General features: G+C 45.8%; 1 protein-coding gene across 18 annotated transcripts in view; it reads left to right on the plus strand.

The window, feature by feature from the left end:
* The window catches only part of CLASP2 (cytoplasmic linker associated protein 2), a 2,039,150-nt gene that overhangs the window by 303,546 nt on the left and 1,721,586 nt on the right, over window positions 1–14,018 (plus strand). The gene's annotated exons all lie outside the window — the stretch shown is intronic.

Here is a 14,018-nt window from a genome sequence, read left to right on the forward strand (position 1 = left end):
CCTGGATTTCCAGGAATCAGAGGATGAGTGTCCTTATGGCCCCACATACAGCCCTTCGCAGCTTACAATCAAGTGCCAGGAATCTGAGGACGAAGAGCCACTAGATGACCCTACTGCATATTTGGAAGGGGAATATTCCTTTTCCGACAGAGGACCCCCTGGCACGCAGCGCTTGGACACTTTTCAGGAGCATTATCCTTATTAAGAACAGGAAGAGGAGGAATGTCAGCAGGGACCCTCCATTAATGTTCCGATGTTTCTAGTCACAGACTTGCGCCTGGTGCTCAGTGACTAGTATAAGCATTTTCCTGAAGCTAATGTTGCTCAAATGCCAGTTCCTGTACAGGAGTATCCTGTTGTCGTCTCTGATCAGCAGGCTACTCCTGCACCACCCTTGCAAATTCCTATTCAAACGTTGGACAGTGGTAACCAGCAGCTGGTTGAGGGTGAGCTGCAATTGGATTCGAATATCCATGACGAATGGATTGACTATGTGGCACGCACACCGCCTTCTCCCACTCTGCCAATGGCCGATTCTCCTCTGGTGGATATCGGCGCATTCCATGACCTTTTGGAGCAGGCATCAAAACGCTTTGATCTCCCCATGCCTGTCAGTCAAACGGAGTGCTTCTTACACGTTTTCAAGGCCACTACGCAGCGCTCCGTTAGGGCAATCCCTATTGTTGACTTCCTGTTGTAGGACGGCCTTAAGCTGATGAACACTCCAGCTTCTGTGCCTGCAGTTATTCCAAAATTGGACAAAATGCACAGGGCCCCGAAGGACTCTCCTGCGTACCTCATTGGTCATCCAAAGCCTGGTTCCGTGGTAATGCAAGCCGCCCAAAGAAGATCTAAGAATCCTGCATCACCATGTACTGCCCCACCAGACAAAGAAGGACGCAGGTTAGAAAATATCTGAAAGAGATTTTTACTGCGCTCGCGACAGCGGTAATCAGGGCCTCCATTGCCATGGCCATCTTTGGGAGGTATGATAGGCAGATGTGGTCGGACATCTCTCCCTTCCTGGAATTTCTGTCTGGAGACAAGAAGAAAGAAGCGAGGGATATACTCTGAGGGTGATCGTTAATCATCGACGTGGCACTGGACATCTGTTCCACCGCCTTTAGACAGATGGCGGGTGCTGCCGTGTGGGGAAGACAGGGATGGTTCAAGGCAATGACATTCCGCTCGTAAGTCCAGGCTAAGGAGCTAGACATGCCGTTCGATGGTGAATACCTTTTCGGCAAGCACGTGGATGAGTCACTTCAGTCTGTTAAAAAAGACACAGACACAGTTAAGTCCTTGGCAAATCTGCAACAGAAGAAATGTTCTTATTTTCCAGGAAGAGGCACATTTTCGTCTCAGCCCCAGTTCCAACAGCACTTTCAGTCCTACTATCAGCAGGGTTTCCAGCCGCAATATGCCATGCAGTCCTTTTGCCAGACTTCCACACCAACTTACACGCGAGCACTAGCACACAGACGTCTCATCTGGAGGAATGTCTCAGGATGCAGGCGGAAAACAATTAAAAGTTTCAGGCAACCGTCACCCCAGTCCCACTCCAATTGGCTCCAAATTCTTTGTTCAATGGAATACCATTTCTTTCAACAATTAGGTGTTAGACGTCTTGAATCATGGTCGCACCCTGGAATTTCTTCAATGACCTCCGAATTTCCCTTTCCGGAAGACTACTCACTATCATTTAGTGCTTCTCAAAAGAGAAATAAGTCTCCTTCTCGACAAGCAGGCAATCGAGGAGGTGCCGTGCAGTCAACACAACCTAGACTTCTACTCTTACTTTTTTCTGATAAAGAAAATGAAATGAAAATGGAGGTAAATTATGGACCTCAGGTTGTTGAACAAGTTCATCAAAAGTCAGCCTTTCAGGATGTTGTCGCTTCAGGAGATTCTTCTTCCCTTGGATACAGGGGATTACATGACCTCCCTGGATCTTCTGGATGCGTACTTCCATATTCCCAATCATCCGAAGCATTATTGTTTTCTCAGGTCCGAGGTGGCAGGGTGCTATTACCAATTCAAAGTGCTGTCTTTCGGGCTAAAATCAACGCTCTGGGTTTTCACCCAGTCCACAAGTGCTTGTCTTCGACTTTTTCACTCTCTGGGTCTCAATCTCTACTGAGAAAAGTCCTCTCTCTTTCCCTCCAGGTCGCTGATGTTTCTTTGAGCGATATTGGATACCAGCCGCTCAATAGCCTTTCCCACAGAGGAAAGAATCTCACGTCTTTAAAGGATGGCTCAGTACCTCTCCTCAAGAAGGTGCATTTCTGTGAGGACTTACAAGTCTATGTTGGGAATGATATCCTGCATCCTGTTAATACCACACTCTAGATTGCGAATGAGACCTCTCCGGGAGCAGCTCTACTCCCAATATATTCAATCTCAAGGCTCCTTCGACTACATCGTCTCAATCACGCCAGAGATGATCCTGGTGGACAATCCGAGGCAATCTCTCTCAAGGCCTGTCCTTCCTCCCAACAGAACAAATGACGGTAAGACAACTGACGCTTCCATGGAAGGATGGGGAGCTCACCTCCAGGAGCTTCAGGTTCAAGGGAAGTGGTCGGACCAAGAGTCTTTGTGTCACATAAATCTGTTTGAACTAAAAGCAGTCTTTCTAGGGCTTTGATCCTTTCTACCAAGGATACGGGGATCATCGATTCTCGTCCGCACAGACAACACAACCACGATGTTCTAACTGCAGAAACAAGGGGGGGGACGAGGTCTCTGGTCCTGTCAAGCCTAGCGCAACAAGTTTGGAAATGGCTAATTCAACTGAACATATCAATGCAAGTCTAGCACGTTCAAGGAGTGCAGAACGAATTGGCTGATTCCCTCAGCAGGGACACCAAACAGTGTCACAAATGGGAGATAAACACCGTTCAGCTAGGAAGGGTGTTTTAGTGTTGGAGATTACCAACCCTAGATCTCTTCACTACATCACTTAACAAAAAATGCGAATTCTACGCCAGCAGATTTCCTCAACCAAGCTCTCTGGGGAACGCCTTCCATTTTTCCTGGGAGGGAGCATTTGCTTACGCATTTCTTCCGTTCCCGCTCATTCCGAAAGTTTTACAGAAAATCAAACGGGAACCTTGCCGCATTATTCTAATTGGCCCGGCGTGGGCAAGACAGCACTGGTACACAGAGCTTTTTCGCCTATCAGAGTCTTCACCAATCCGTCTAAAACCAACGGACATCTGCTTTCCATGGCCCAAGGCCAAGTGGTTCATCCGCAGATTCACACACTTCACTTGTCGGCGAGGAGTGCTGTTCAGTACATAGCAAAACTTGAGCTCCTGCCACAGTCAAGTGCTACTCGGCTAAATGGAAAGGATACTGTTCCTGGTGTGCCAAGCACTCATCATCCTCTCTCTGGTGAAAGAATTTATGAAGGGCCTTTTTAGAGCTTATCCTTCAATTCGACCTCCTCCGATTCTCTGGCAACTGAACATTGTTTTTCCGTATCTCATGAGATCATCGTTTGAGCCGATTCACTAGTGTGATTTGAAGTATCTCTCACGGAAGGTGGCTTTTCTCTTAGCCATCACATCTGCTAAACGCATTGGCGACATTTAGGCCTTCGTTGCACGGAACCTTACCTGCAGTTTCAACAGGTCAGGGTGGCGCTCCGCACTAATACTTCTTTCATCCGTAAAGTACCTACCACGATGGATCCAAATGACCCGGAGGTCGCTCTGCCTTCCTTTTTTCCTTCTCCGGCTACACAGGTAGAGAGAGCTCTCCATTCTGTGGACATCAAACGGTGCTTGAAGTTTTACTTACAAAGGACAAGACCCTTTCTTTAATCTACCCAGCTCCTCATCACCCCAGCTCCCTCATTGCCTTCTCTGCCCCTAGGAAGGGTCAGGCTTTGTATAGAGCTTCTATTGCACGCTGGTTTTCCTCTACTGTAATTTTCTGTCATGAGAGAGCGGGACGCCCGCTAACATCTAAAGTTACTGCCCACTTCACCAGGAAGATGGCAACATCCTCGGCCCTGTTTGCAGGAGTGTCTTTAACCGACATCTGCAGGGTTGTGACATGGACGAACTTCCATACCTGCACAAGGCACTACTGCCTGGATTCCTGGCGGAGGATAGATATTGCTGTTGGTGCTGTTTTGAGTTTTTTTCTCTTTGTATTTAGACATTTGTCATATTTGTGTATATGTTGATACTGCATTATTTGCTTGCGATTCTGGTTATAGTGTTCTAGTCGCTTGGTGGGTTGGTTCACCTGCTCTTCCCACCTCCTTTAGCTCTTATGTACTGCTTGCTAATCTGATTCAGTGGGCACCACTTAGGGCAAAAAATTTAACTGCAACAAATGATGGACGGAATGCTGAATGATTCAAACATTCTTTATCAGTCAAGAGATCTGGGTTAAATCAATCGTTCTTTTGCCCACTTTTCCACCCTAGTTTGGACCAAGCCATATGCAAATCGTTCTTGACCCTGTACCTCATGGGAACAGTCCAGACCGAATGACCGAGCCAGGTCCTCCCGAAAACAAGCATCATGGGACCGGTTTCAGGGTATGTCACCCTCCATCAGCCAGGCTAGCTTGAATCCAGTGGCACAGTGAGCAAGGGACCCACGTCTGGGCATACCCGTCCCACTTAGGGCGACAAGTGTAACTGCAACACATGATGGACTGAATGCTCTTGACTAGGGGAGAATGTTTAAATCATTCAACATTCCATCCATCATTTGTTGCAGTTACACTGCTATTCTGATTCAAGCATGTGAATCTATAAAAGATACCATACTGGAGAAAAAACAAGTTACTTATCTGTACACTGTGGTTCTCCAGTATTGATATCTTTTATAGAATCCGTCCTCCCCTTCCAGGTTCACCTTCCATACCTCTATCCTTTTCTAACTGCACTCGTGCTTGAAATCTGCGGTATGGGGGCCCAGAAGGGGATGGATACTCTGGGTATGTTATTGGCTGGAGTTTGGATGTTCTTCAATGAGGTTAACTGGTTACTAAATGCTATTGAATTTCAAAGGAGATTTGCCGTGGGACTCCCACCATGACGAAGGGGAAGATTCAAGCATGTGAATGTATAAAAGATATCAATACTGGAAAACCACAGTTTACAGGTAAGTAACTTGTTTTTTCCAAACACACACACTGCCAGCACACACACTCACCATTTGAGTGCTGCACAACACTTCACCCTTCATATATTGTATTTTACGGAAGCACACATACACCCAGCACATGCTTTCCTTGTGCACGCGCTGCACTGCATGTCTCATGTACAGTATTTCTGCCAGGCATACATACACCCCGTACATGCTCTAAACACAAACATGCAGCACAGAACTGCTTTATCCATATACTATACCCTTCCCAGGCACACATCCATCCATTGCAGACTCATTACTCCTGTGCTGCACATCACTCCACATCTACCTTATGTAGGCCATGGGTGAGTTAAGCACAAAGCAGCAGAACTTTTAAAATGGTGAGTGAGCCTGTAGGCCTCATTCTAGTGACGTAAAGTAACAAGCATTGGTAATGCATCGGCTTCGCCTTTGTAATTAATAAAAGAGCTGTTTTCATCAATCATAGTTAGGTAGAAGGAAAGCGCTTCCTGATAAATAGCACTGGAGTGGAGCAGATGTGTCGCAGACACCAGAGCTGCTGCTCGAGAGCTGGGGATCCCGGTTCGAGTCTCGGCGCGCAGCGCTACATCCTGTGATTCTATGCCAATCACTTAATCTGTCCGGGTGATAAATTGCTATATAAATATGCTACAAGAGTAAAAGGCAAAACTTTATGAGAATAAAGCTCCTCCAAAGAAAAAGTTAACAGTATTTCGGTGGAGGGAAACGGATAAGAGAAGCAGACGACGAACAAGCATTGGTAAATGCAGGAAAATATGCTTCAGCCAATAGAAATGGAGACACGCACGGGAACCAATGAGAGCCAGGAAAAAGAGGAGGCAGGATGTAAGTCCCTTTTAAGTTTATATTAAAAACAAAAGATTTCTCAAGCACAAGCGCTATACAGGTGAAACCTAAAAAGGACTTGTTCACTACTACTGATAACTAAATGGTCTCCTGCCACCACTGCGCATGTGCTGGTCAACTCTTGGTAATTGTAATTTTGATTTGTTGCGCCCGTTATAACCCAAAGGTCTCCAAGCGCTGTCAGAGGGCGAACCTGAAGTAGGTAGAGAAGAGGGGGGGGGAAAGGCTGCTTAAGTCGTGCCCCATGCTTCCAGGAAGAGCACGGTTTAAAGCTTCTTCCTAAAGGGAAGGAGATTCACTTCCTTGCGTAGGTTCACCGGGAGGCTATTCCAGACCAAGGGGATTACGGTTGAGAATGCTCGCCCTCCCATGGAGGACAGTTTGAAACGAGTGCAGACCAGTAGGGTGGCCTCTGCTGACCTGCTAGGAACATAGGTGGCAATGCGGTCCTTGATGTAACTTCGAGCTTGGCCGTACAGGGTTTTTTGTGTGATGCAGAGACCCTTAAACTTAATTCTCTGTCTGATTGGGAGCCAATGAAGCTCGCGTAGTAGGGGTGTGGCATGTGCTCGTCTTGGTCTTTTAAAAATTAATCTGGCTGCGTCGTTCATGACGACTTGTAATCTGGCCAACAATTGTTGTAGGAGGCCAGTGTACAAAGAGTTGCCATAGTCAAGACGTGACAGTATCATTGCTGAAACTGCCCGTCTGAGCGTGGCAAAGGTAAGGAGTGGAGACAATTTTCGCAGTTGTCTCAGGAGGCCAACACAAGTTCCCACGACTGCCGAGACTTGATGTGTCATGTTTAGTTTGGCATCAATTTTAATTCCCAGGCTTTTCACGGCCACAGCCGGTTCAGGAAAAGGCCCAAGTTCTTTTGCCCAAAAGAGGTCATTCCATGAGCTGGAGACTGAGGTAACCGCCAGTACCTCCGTTTTGTCAGTGTTTATTTTTAGTGAGTTAGCCGACATCCAATTGACAGTAAATGTTAAGATGTTTTGCATTCTTAAATGTGCTGTTGGAGAGCTGTCAATTTGGATAATGATTTGAGTGTCGCCAGCATAATTATAAATCCGGTGCTCCATCTGATTCAGTGCGGCGATCAGGGGCTGTAAATAGGCATTAAAGAGATGGGGCGATAATGCTGAGGCTTGGGGCACTCCGCATGAGAGAGTAGCTGGGTTGGATACCAGATCCGCTCACTGGACTCTCTGAGAGCGTTATTTTGTAGAAAAGAGGTGAGCCAAGCAACGGCTGTGCCCTGAATGCCTAGATCCACCATCCGCGACAATAGTTGTCTTGGTTGATCGTGTGGAATGCCGTGGAGAGGTTTAACAGCACCAGGTTACAAGGCATTTTATTGTCTGCCCTGTGTCTAAGTTCATCCAGCACGGAAAGCATGACAAATTCTGTGCTGTGATGGGCCCTGAAACCGGCATGATTAGATTCTAGGAGATGATTATCTTCAAGATGACGGGAGAGGGAAGGAAGAACATGCTGTTCAAGTACTTTGGCAAGGAAAGGCAGCTGCAAGATTGGCCTAAAGTTTTTCAGAATCTTAGTGTCAGCGCCTGGTTTCTTTAGGAGCGGTATAACACGGGCCTCCTTAAGGTTGGCAGGGACCAGCCCTGTTTCCAGGGAGCGAATAAGGAGGGAGAGCACATCGTTATCAATTCCTGGAAGGGCCATTTTGAAAATCTTGGATGGGCAGGGGTCTGCTGGTGAGCCAGATTTCAGCTCCCCAGTCTGGGTAGCCAGGGACTCCTTAGTGAGTATTGGCAGGGAGGTTAAAGGATAGGCAATCGTAGGGAGTGGGAGGGTGGGGCCTGTGGGACAGGGGAATTTCGGAGTACGGTGAACTTCTGTCAAGAGATCCTTTATTTTCTTAGTAAAAAAGGACTGGAATTTATGACAGTCTTCCTGACTAAAGGAGGGTTTTTGCCCCTTAGCTCCTTCAGGGGATTGATGGCAGCAGCAATCCTGGCCTCATAGATTTCAGCCTTCCGTGATATGATGGCCTGTTTATAGGAGGCGAATGCTGATACATAAACAGCCCGAGCGCTAGGTTCATAAACCTTACGCCAGGCTCTCACTCTGGCGGAGAGATTGTTTCAGCATCCTATGAGCATCATTGAACCAATGGGCACCTTTGCTCTTGTCCAAGATTCTCACCTTGCGTGCAGGTGCTACTACATCTATGGCTCTCTTAAGCCTTAGCGATAAGGTGGAACTATTGGCATCTAAGACGCCCTTGGGTTGCATTAATGGATCTGGGTGTCTTAGGGTGGCTATCGGTTTGTCCGCGCTAATCTTGTTCCAACTTTGCAGAGCTTTCCACTCTGGCGATAGATTTACCGATCGACATGGAAGGGAGAGTCGGCCCTGGATTAAATGATGGTCTGACCAGGAGCAGGGGGAGATAACAATCGGGCCAGTCAGCGGGAGGTATGACCAGATCAAGTCGTGTGTGACCCTTCTCATGCGTAGACCCAACCACCATTTGGCCGAGTTCTAGAGATGTCAGGGCCTCTTCTAGCTGTTTTGCTTGACTGTCCTTTGGAATTTTCTCCCAATGGAGATTGAAATCCCCCATTATCACCAGTCCTTGATAGTGAGAGCGGAGGTGTGGACTAATTCCAGGAAAGGTTCAGCAAACCTGGTTGACGGTAGACTAGTAGTATTACAAAACAGTCTATGGGGGAACAGAACGTAACCCCTAGTACATCAGCACCCTCAATGCTTTCCGAGCAGAGAGTTTCTGTCTTGAAAGAACGGTTGTAGAGGAAGGCAACCCCCGCTTACCCCCCTTTCGAGCTACCCGATCTGTTGTGGTGGATAGCCGCGAAGTTGGGTGGCAGAGATGCGACCAGATCTGGGGTTGAGGACTCTTCCAGCCATGTTTCTGTGACCCCTAGAATGCCAAGGCGATCTTCCTGGAGGAGTGAGAAGACCTCGAGGTTGTGCTTCTGTAGTGAACGGGTGTTGAGCAACGCAAAGCTGCATCCTTGCGGGCTTGCAGACCTTGGGGGGGATGGTGTGTCTTTTCATTTTTTAGAGCTTGGTTGTGACTTTAGCAGCCCTTCTCGCTAGAGCCTGGATGTTTAATATGTGGTGTAGCTGCAGTACTTTATGATTTAAGGACAAGAGTTCCTGTCTAAAGTACAGGAGGCGGGGGCCAGGGGTCCTGGCCCCTGGTCCCGGCCGGGCGCGGACGGGAGCAGACGGGCTTGCCTCAGGCGCGTGCGCTGCGTATTTGCTCCAGCCTTGCTTATGATGCCCGTGACTCCTGCCACCCACCACTCAGCCCTGCTGTGCAGCGGCTGCCAATTCCAGACACTAGACGAGAACTGCCTGGAAGTGCCGAGGCGGTAGTGAGGGAGCGCTGGGAGCGAGATGCAGGGAAAATCAAGTGCGGGATACAGTAACACAGGTGAAAATGTTTACAAACAGGATTTACATGTCAGCGATACCACCTTTCGCAATAGCAGCGTTTTTCAAAATTCAGGCAAGCGGTGTTACCAAGCAGCCCACCACGAGTCAAGGTGAGGCCCTCTAACACAGCGCGCTTGCTCCAGCCTTGCTTATCACGCCCGTGACGCCCCACACCCACCACTCGGCCCTGCTGTGCAGCGGCTGCCAATTCCAGACACTAGAACGAGAACTGCCCGGAAGTGCAGAGGCGGAAGTGAGGGGGCGCTGGGAGCGAGATGCGGGGAAAATCAAGTGCGGGATACAGTAACACAGGTGAAAATGTTTACAAACAGGATTAAAATGTCAGCGATATCAGCTTTCGCAATAGCAGCGTTTTTAGCAGTTTTTTTTCAAAATTCAGGCAAGCGGCAAGTAGCCTTTCACTACCATGAGAGTGGTGCTTTGGAGACCCCTCCCGGTCCGACAAGACTGCAGTCCGTGAGACAGGCTTATGTCAAGGCACACACGCATGATCTGTGTTTACCTAGAACGCAAAAACCTGCATTTTTGGATCCAGAGCGCTGTACAGTTGGGCACTCAGAGAAGGGGTACGTCTTTAAGCATACAAAGGACTTTTTTTATATGTCCTAGGTGAAACTGACAGGTAAACCACTCTATTTTAAACAAAATCACTGAAATTCATCAGTTATTTCATGTAAGTATAGCTCGTGCCCCTGCCATGCCCAGTTTTGTCATCAATGGCATCATTACAAATGTTGCAGTGATATTACCAGTGATGTCATACAACATGTCATGACTGATGTAATATGTGCGATAATTAGAAGTGCATTGCGAGGGCATGAGTTTTAATTACTTAAGATAACTATAACTGGTGAATTTTAGTGGTTTAGTTAATTTAAATTTGTGTGTTTTAACTGACATTATCACATAACTCCCATAACCTTCGAAAAGCAGGATTTATAATACTGGGCTTGAAGCCGCGCCACAATTAGCAAACTTAGTGCTAGCTCGGTTGAGTAGAGGAATAAGTCTTCAGAAATATCAATTTCCTCTTCCCATTTCCTAGCGCGCGTTGCCAGATCATCCGGAATTAATGATTTGAGAGAATTATACACGATTCCAATAGTTAGATGTTTCTTTCTCAAATTATCTATAATAAGGTTGCTTATAAATCCTGATGGGTCGCCACATTTTTTCCTTAAAAAATCACGTACTTGCAAGTACTTATATAAATCTCTCCAATCCAATTCATATCTTTCTTTGAGATTTTCAAATGAAGATATATCGGATAGAGAATAAAAATCGCCAAGTTTCATTAGACCTTTATTTTGCCACATTTTGATTACTAAGTCTTTAAAAATTACTGGCAAGTTAGGGTTATTATAGATTGGTATGTAATAATTCAAACAACTCAGTCCTAGCATTTTACGCGCCGATTTTATGGTTTTGAACCCAGCTATCAATGTCTTAAAGCGGACCTTCTTATAATGGGAATCATTGAGAAATCTCCAGATCTATCCCCATGCATCTCTGCCCATTATGAGTTCTATTGGGGTAGGTATATCTCCCAATGGGTTATCTGTTGGCTTATCGGAAAGAAGAGTAAGGTTATACAGAAGAGTGGTTGCCCAATAATAAAGTTTCATATTTGAAAGGGCCAGAGCACCCCTTTCCTTTGGTAGAGAAAGATACTTATAAGCTCTTCTGGGTTTTTCATAAGCCCATATAAATCGAGAGAACAGGTCTTCAATCCTTTTCAAGCAAATGGCATTAAATTCTAGCGGGATAGCTCTTATAAGATACAAAAACTTAGGAAAAAAGCATTTTAATTTTATTGCATCTACCAATTATTGAAAGATGCAAATTATGTAAACAAGTTAATTCAGGTTTAATTTTATTGATCAATGGGTCAATATTACAGTCGACTATCCTTTTGACACTGGCCATAATATCCACTCCAAGATACGTAGCCTTTTCTACCTGTCGAATGTCGTCACCCATGCAAATAATCTGGGTTTTAGCTCTATTAAGGGATGGTAAGAGTCAAAATCTATCCGCCTGTTTCAACCTCAGCCATATATATTCCAGGATTAGCAGTTACCAGTGCAATGTTGTCGTCTATATATAATGCAAACAAAAGTGGTGAACTCAGGCATCCCTGATGAATACCTCTAGTTATTTTAAACATATCAGTAAGTGAGCCATTTAAAAATAGATTTGCAGTAGGCTGAAAGTAAAACATCTTAAATGCCCGAATAAGTCCCTGGTCTATCCCGACCCTTGACGGGGTCTCCCACAAAAAAACCAGGAAACCCTATCAAAGGCCTTCTCCGCTTCGAGTAAAATAAGTGCTAATGGATCTCTAGAGATATGGGCGGCGTCGAACAGTGAAATAGTTCTCCTGATATGATCTAGGGTACCACGTCCAGGGATGAATCCATGTTACCAAGGTTGTATTACTTTGTTTTACCCCAGCTAATGGAACTGCTAATATTTTGGAATAGATTTTGCTATCCGCGTTTATCAAAGTTCTATGACGATATGAGGCAGGTTAAAGAGCAGATTTGTGCTTTTTCAAGACAATAATGATTTTGGCTTGCAACCATGATTCATGTGGTCTCCCCCCCCTTGAATACATGTATGAATATAACCTCTTTTAACTTAGTGGAATTTTTTAAATAAAATTCAGCTGGAATATTATCTAGCCCAGTGGCTCTACCATTGGGAAGGCTGTTAATCTAAAGTAAAACGTCTATCCATTGAGGGAGCTCGTCAAGTTAATTGTTGCTATAACCCCTTCCCCCACCCTACCCCAACCCTCATGGATCCCCCGACTCACCACCAACCATGGAGGCTGAGAGGCGGCGATGAGGACATCTGAGCAATCGGGATCCTGTGCTCCCCCCGGTCCATCCCCTTCCCTAAACTATCTACTTTATCTGTGCTGACTCATTTTATAATATCCCCAATTTGAAGCATTAAACCTAAACATTAAGCCTTGAGTCCATGAGTCCATAATTATTCAGATCTTGGTTCTGTCTCTTCTTGACTCTGTGATCTCTTGCAGATAACCTTGGGCCTGAACTTCAAAGATAAAGCTGCACGTGACCCATTGAGTTAAGGTTAAGATATGTAGTAATATCCTTTACTTGTGCTTTGCTAGTTTCATGATATAGATCTTGATAATAGGTAAGAAACACTTTATTAATACCCTCTGGATCTGAAATTATTTCTTGTGTTGAATCTTTAATCGCTGTAATGATGTTCCTTGTAGTTTTTTATCTTGCCCTAATCGCGAGGTGATGCCCGACCTGCTCGCTACATTCATATGCTTCCTTCCTCCAGATTGATTATCTATCTGCCGCTTTTTCGGCAATTTGCTCCATAACAGATGATTTTGCAAACATTATTTTGGCACGCGCATCCGCTGGCTCATTGCCATCCCTAAGATCAGTAAATAAGTTTTCTGCAGCAGCAGCTAGTCGGGTTTGCAAATCATCCAGGAGTTAACGCTTTTTTCTATTTAAGGAAAGGGAAAAGCTCAGTGTCTCTCCTCTTATTGCTGCTTTCAGCGCATCCCAAACCTCTTCGATCCCTGTACTGTCTAAACATTAAACCTTGAGTCCATAATTATTCAGATCTTGGTTCTGTCTCTTCTTGACTCTGTGATCTCTTGCAGATAACTTCAAAGATAAAGCTGTGCGTGACCCCACTGAGAATAATTTTTAGGCGTGCTGGGTTCTGTAAATATACTGTTGCCTCGATTTGTTGAAAAGGGGCAAATAGTTGCCTCAGCCTCCATCTACGCTCCACTGTGGCATGAGCCAAGTCAGGCCTGCTGAAAAAGGTGACGCCATTGAATTCCTTCTTGCTTGTAGGTCTTGCAAGATCATGCCTTGCGTAAAAGAAAGGTGTCCAAAATATATTAACATTGCACGGCGGTATTGCGCAGTAGACGAAGGACGTTTAGGAGGTGTCAAAGGGAAACGGTGAGTGCGCTGTATCTTCTTGTCCCAGTCCCAAGATTGCAGCTCAGGAAATGCTCCTTTGAAAAGCTAGATTATATAAGACCTAGGGTCACTCCCTTCCACTCCTTCCGGAACCCCAAGTATGCGAAGATGGTTGCGTCGCGATCTATTCTCCTGCTCCTCGATCTTCGCCATTAAGTCTTTAACTATACCATCATGCGCATCTCCCTGTACTTTTAATGAGGAAACATATTTCTCCACATCCTCGGTGCACACTTCGACAGATGACATTCTATCAGCGATTTCAGTGCAAGTTCGGCCCACTTTCCTTATTGCGCCGTTTAATTTCTGTGTAGCTTGTCCTTTTTTTCGGTTATCCAACTTGACCTCTTCTTGGAAGCTCTTGATTGAGGGTAAGACTTCAGCGTGGGTAGGCTTGCTTCTGGAGATTCCGGAATTTCCAGAGTTTCCACTTCCCAAATCTCCAATTGCTGAGAGGTGCCACCTGTGTGTACAGTACAGTCTGATGGAGTCGCAAACTGAGAGGAATAATCCCATCTAAGATCGACATTGCTTCCGTGGTCTCCCCACTTTTGTGTCCGTTTTGTCTTTTTTT

The sequence above is a fragment of the Lissotriton helveticus genome, chromosome 4_1 (assembly GCF_964261635.1).
Source record: "Lissotriton helveticus chromosome 4_1, aLisHel1.1, whole genome shotgun sequence".
Taxonomy (NCBI): Eukaryota; Metazoa; Chordata; class Amphibia; order Caudata; family Salamandridae; genus Lissotriton; species Lissotriton helveticus.